Below are 7,066 nucleotides of genomic sequence, written 5' to 3'. Positions count from 1 at the left end.
CACAACAGTGATGCTTGCTACAACTGAAACAGGTACGATGGAAATGAAAAAAATCACAATTTGTAAATTACTGAAACTAAGGTTATTGTGTTCAGAAATTGTGAAAGGACGCCCCAATTCCGTGCACCAAGCAGTTCTGGACGCAGACGTGCCTGCACCTTAAAGCCTTGATCATCTAGGTCACAGTGCCATCAAGCACAGATCAAAATGTGAACACGGGTTTTCCCTATAAAGATTGCAGAGGGAAACAATTCTGTTCTTTCCAAAAAGGAATCAAGTACAGTTCCATCAACCATAATCCTTTTCATCCACAGCAACCTCTCCACAATCAACATCTACATTGATCAGTACAACAGAGACATCAAACTTGTCACCAACACAATCATCTTCAACAGCAAGCACTACTGTGACATTAGCCACATCTGAAACAAGTAAGACAAAACAATTATACAACACTTTGGGTGACAACATTTTGCAGTCTGCTTTTTTACTTAATTCTGTGTTTTACAATGTGGAAATTCATGCAATACAGCAGCGTCAAATTCTGATTGATGCAACAAGAAACTGTATTTGTTACATCCATGCACAATATGAATGCCAAAATTCACGTTCATAAATTATTCTATTCTATCAAAAGGTGCATCCATTGAAGCCACGTCAACATCTGCTGAGTCATCAGTTACACCATCTGCACAGGCAACACCCTCATCTGGTTGTACAGTGCAGGCTGAAAATTCCATATCAACAATACCAAGCTCAGCAACACGAGCATCTTCACCAAGAAGCACGGCAGTGACATCTGTTACCAGTCAAACAGGTAGGATGAAAACCATTGCACTACTTTGTCGAACATGATTCGTCACTGCAATGCGTTGTGAAATTTGGAAAAGATGTTTTTAAAAGTTCATTAACATACATGTTACTGTTCTTTCAAAAGGCGCGTCAATTACAGCAGCATCAACTCCAATCACATTATCTCCAGCAACAACGGCGCTATCAACAGCGTCATCCGTCAGTGCAAGAGAGACAACAAATTCCCCAGCAACACAATCGTCTTCACCAATAAGCAGTACTGGGACATTAGTCACAGCTGAAACTAGTAAGACAAAGACAATTCAGCAAAACATGGTGTACAACATGGAATTAACGGTCCAGAAGAATAAATGATATTTTTTCTTTCTAAAGGTACATCAGGTACAGTCAGATCATCTTCCATTGAGTCATCTCCAGCACCTCCACTGTCAACATTGTCATCTGCTGGTGCAACAGTGACAACAAATTTGATATCAATAGCCCCAATTTCACAATCAGAATCATCTTCCCCGACACGCACAACAGTGACGCTTGCTACAACTGAAACAGGTACGATGGAAATGAAAAAAATCACAATTTGTAAATTACTGAAACTAAGGTTATTGTGTTCAGAAATTGTGAAAGGATGCCCCAATTCCGTGCACCAAGCAGTTAGACCTCTTGAAGGCAGTTCTGGACGCAGACGTGCCTGCACCTGAAAGCATTGATCATCGAGGTCATAGTGCCATCAAGCACAGATCAAAATGTGAACACGGGTTTTCCCTATAAAGATTGCAGAGGGAAACAATTCTGTTCTTTCCAAAAAGGAATCAAGTACAGTTCCATCAACCATAATCCTTTTCATCCACAGCAACCTCTCCACAATCAACATCTACATTGATCAGTACAACAGAGACATCAAACTTGTCACCAACACAATCATCTTCAACAGCAAGCACTACTGTGACATTAGCCACATCTGAAACAAGTAAGACAAAACAATTATACAACACTTTGGGTGACAACATTTTGCAGTCTGCTTTTTTACTTAATTCTGTGTTTTACAATGTGGAAATTCATGCAATACAGCAGCGTCAAATTCTGATTGATGCAACAAGAAACTGTATTTGTTACATCCATGCACAATATGAATGCCAAAATTCACGTTCATAAATTATTCTATTCTATCAAAAGGTGCATCCATTGAAGCCACGTCAACATCTGCTGAGTCATCAGTTACACCATCTGCACAGGCAACACCCTCATCTGGTTGTACAGTGCAGGCTGAAAATTCCATATCAACAATACCAAGCTCAGCAACACGAGCATCTTCACCAAGAAGCACGGCAGTGACATCTGTTACCAGTCAAACAGGTAGGATGAAAACCATTGCACTACTTTGTCGAACATGATTCGTCACTGCAATGCGTTGTGAAATTTGGAAAAGATGTTTTTAAAAGTTCATTAACATACATGTTACTGTTCTTTCAAAAGGCACGTCAATTACAGCAGCATCAACTCCAATCACATTATCTCCAGCAACAACGGCGCTATCAACAGCGTCATCCGTCAGTGCAAGAGAGACAACAAATTCCCCAGCAACACAATCGTCTTCACCAATAAGCAGTAGTGGGACATTAGTCACAGCTGAAACTAGTAAGACAAAGACAATTCAGCAAAACATGGTGTACAACATGGAATTAACGGTCCAGAAGAATAAATGATATTTTTTCTTTCTAAAGGTACATCAGGTACAGTCAGATCATCTTCCATTGAGTCATCTCCAGCACCTCCACTGTCAACATTGTCATCTGCTGGTGCAACAGTGACAACAAATTTGATATCAATAGCCCCAATTTCACAATCAGAATCATCTTCCCCGACACGCACAACAGTGACGCTTGCTGCAACTGAAACAGGTACGATGGAAATGAAAAAAATCACAATTTGTAAATTACTGAAACTAAGGTTATTGTGTTCAGAAATTGTGAAAGGACGCCCCAATTCCGTGCACCAAGCAGTTAGACCTCTTGAAGGCAGTTCTGGACGCAGACGTGCCTGCACCTGAAAGCATTGGTCATCTTGGTCACAGTGCCATCAAGCACAGATCAAAATGTGAACACGGGTTTTCCCTATAAAGATTGCAGAGGGAAACAATTCTGTTCTTTCCAAAAAGGAATCAAGTACAGTTCCATCAACCATAATCCTTTTCATCCACAGCAACCTCTCCACAATCAACATCTACATTGATCAGTACAACAGAGACATCAAACTTGTCACCAACACAATCATCTTCAACAGCAAGCACTACTGTGACATTAGCCACATCTGAAACAAGTAAGACAAAACAATTATACAACACTTTGGGTGACAAAATTTTACAGTCTGCTTTTTTACTTAATTCTGTGTTTTACAATGTGGAAATTCATGCAATACAGCAGCGTCAAATTCTGATTAATGCAACAAGAAACTGTATTTGTTACATCCATGCACAATATGAATGACAAAATTCACGTTCATAAATTATTCTATTCTATCAAAAGGTGCATCCATTGAAGCCACGTCAACATCTGCTGAGTCATCAGTTACAACATCTGCACAGGCAACACCCTCATCTGGTAGTACAGTGCAGGCTGAAAATTCCATATCAACAATACCAAGCTCAGCAACACGAGCATCTTCACCAAGAAGCACAGCAGTGACATCTGTTACCAGTCAAACAGGTAGGATGAAAACCATTGCACTACTTTGTCGAACATGATTCGTCACTGCAATGCGTTGTGAAATTTGGAAAAGATGTTTTTAAAAGTTCATTAACATACATGTTACTGTTCTTTCAAAAGGCGCGTCAATTACAGCAGCATCAACTCCAATCACATTATCTCCAGCAACAACGGCGCTATCAACAGCGTCATCCGTCAGTGCAAGAGAGACAACAAATTCCCCAGCAACACAATCGTCTTCACCAATAAGCAGTACTGGGACATTAGTCACAGCTGAAACTAGTAAGACAAAGACAATTCAGCAAAACATGGTGTACAACATGGAATTAACGGTCCAGAAGAATAAATGATATTTTTTCTTTCTAAAGGTGCATCAAGTACAGTCCGATCATCTTCCATTGAGTCATCTCCAGCACCTCCACTGTCAACATTGTCATCTGCTGGTACAACAGTGACAACAAATTTGATATCAATAGCCCCAATTTCACAATCAGAATCATCTTCCCCGACACGCACAATAGTGACGCTTGCTACAACTGAAACAGGTACGATGGAAATGAAAAAAAATCACAATTTGTAAATTACTGAAACTAAGGTTATTGTGTTCAGAAATTGTGAAAGGACGCCCCAATTCCGTGCACCAAGCAGTTAGACCTCTTGAAGGCAGTTCTGGACGCAGACGTGCCTGCACCTTAAAGCCTTGGTCATCTAGGTCACAGTGCCATCAAGCACAGATCAAAATGTGAACACGGGTTTTCCCTATAAAGATTGCAGAGGGAAACAATTCTGTTCTTTCCAAAAAGGAATCAAGTACAGTTCCATCAACCATAATCCTTTTCATCCACAGCAACCTCTCCACAATCAACATCTACATTGATCAGTACAACAGAGACATCAAACTTGTCACCAACACAATCATCTTCAACAGCAAGCACTACTGTGACATTAGCCACATCTGAAACAAGTAAGACAAAACAATTATACAACACTTTGGGTGACAACATTTTGCAGTCTGCTTTTTTACTTCATTCTGTGTTTTACAATGTGGAAATTCATGCAGCGTCAAATTCTGATTAATGCAACAAGAAACTGTATTTGTTACATCCATGCACAATATGAATGACGAAATTCACGTTCATAAATTATTCTATTCTATCAAAAGGTGCATCCATTGAAGCCACGTCAACATCTGCTGAGTCATCAGTTACACCATCTGCACAGGCAACACCCTCATCTGGTAGTACAGTGCAGGCTGAAAATTCCATATCAACAATACCAAGCTCAGCAACACGAGCATCTTCACCAAGAAGCACGGCAGTGACATCTGTTACCAGTCAAACAGGTAGGATGAAAACCATTGCACTACTTTGTCGAACATGATTCGTCACTGCAATGCGTTGTGAAATTTGGAAAAGATGTTTTTAAAAGTTCATTAACATACATGTTACTGTTCTTTCAAAAGGCACGTCAATTACAGCAGCATCAACTCCAATCACATTATCTCCAGCAACAACGGCGCTATCAACAGCGTCATCCGTCAGTGCAAGAGAGACAACAAATTCCCCAGCAACACAATCGTCTTCACCAATAAGCAGTACTGGGACATTAGTCACAGCTGAAACTAGTAAGACAAAGACAATTCAGCAAAACATGGTGTACAACATGGAATTAACGGTCCAGAAGAATAAATGATATTTTTTCTTTCTAAAGGTACATCAGGTACAGTCAGATCATCTTCCATTGAGTCATCTCCAGCACCTCCACTGTCAACATTGTCATCTGCTGGTGCAACAGTGACAACAAATTTGATATCAATAGCCCCAATTTCACAATCAGAATCATCTTCCCCGACACGCACAACAGTGACGCTTGCTGCAACTGAAACAGGTACGATGGAAATGAAAAAAATCACAATTTGTAAATTACTGAAACTAAGGTTATTGTGTTCAGAAATTGTGAAAGGACGCCCCAATTCCGTGCACCAAGCAGTTAGACCTCTTGAAGGCAGTTCTGGACGCAGACGTGCCTGCACCTGAAAGCATTGATCATCGAGGTCATAGTGCCATCAAGCACAGATCAAAATGTGAACACGGGTTTTCCCTATAAAGATTGCAGAGGGAAACAATTCTGTTCTTTCCAAAAAGGAATCAAGTACAGTTCCATCAACCATAATCCTTTTCATCCACAGCAACCTCTCCACAATCAACATCGACATTGATCAGTACAACAGAGACATCAAACTTGTCACCAACACAATCATCTTCAACAGCAAGCACTACTGTGACATTAGCCACATCTGAAACAAGTAAGACAAAACAATTATACAACACTTTGGGTGACAACATTTTGCAGTCTGCTTTTTTACTTAATTCTGTGTTTTACAATGTGGAAATTCATGCAATACAGCAGCGTCAAATTCTGATTGATGCAACAAGAAACTGTATTTGTTACATCCATGCACAATATGAATGCCAAAATTCACGTTCATAAATTATTCTATTCTATCAAAAGGTGCATCCATTGAAGCCACGTCAACATCTGCTGAGTCATCAGTTACACCATCTGCACAGGCAACACCCTCATCTGGTAGTACAGTGCAGGCTGAAAATTCCATATCAACAATACCAAGCTCAGCAACACGAGCATCTTCACCAAGAAGCACGGCAGTGACATCTGTTACCAGTCAAACAGGTAGGATGAAAACCATTGCACTACTTTGTCGAACATGATTCGTCACTGCAATGCGTTGTGAAATTTGGAAAAGATGTTTTTAAAAGTTCATTAACATACATGTTACTGTTCTTTCAAAAGGCACGTCAATTACAGCAGCATCAACTCCAATCACATTATCTCCAGCAACAACGGCGCTATCAACAGCGTCATCCGTCAGTGCAAGAGAGACAACAAATTCCCCAGCAACACAATCGTCTTCACCAATAAGCAGTACTGGGACATTAGTCACAGCTGAAACTAGTAAGACAAAGACAATTCAGCAAAACATGGTGTACAACATGGAATTAACGGTCCAGAAGAATAAATGATATTTTTTCTTTCTAAAGGTGCATCAAGTACAGTCCGATCATCTTCCATTGAGTCATCTCCAGCACCTCCACTGTCAACATTGTCATCTGCTGGTGCAACAGTGACAACAAATTTGATATCAATAGCCCCAATTTCACAATCAGAATCATCTTCCCCGACACGCACAACAGTGACGCTTGCTACAACTGAAACAGGTACGATGGAAATGAAAAAAATCACAATTTGTAAATTACTGAAACTAAGGTTATTGTGTTCAGAAATTGTGAAAGGACGCCCCAATTCCGTGCACCAAGCAGTTAGACCTGTTGAAGGCAGTTCTGGACGCAGACGTGCCTGCACCTTAAAGCCTTGGTCATCTTGGTCACAGTGCCATCAAGCACAGATCAAAATGTGAACACGGGTTTTCCCTATAAAGATTGCAGAGGGAAACAATTCTGTTCTTTCCAAAAAGGAATCAAGTACAGTTCCATCAACCATAATCCTTTTCATCCACAGCAACCTCTCCACAA

The sequence above is a fragment of the Heptranchias perlo genome, chromosome 29 (assembly GCF_035084215.1).
Source record: "Heptranchias perlo isolate sHepPer1 chromosome 29, sHepPer1.hap1, whole genome shotgun sequence".
NCBI lineage: Eukaryota > Metazoa > Chordata > Chondrichthyes > Hexanchiformes > Hexanchidae > Heptranchias > Heptranchias perlo.
Note: the sequence above shows the minus strand (reverse complement) of the source record.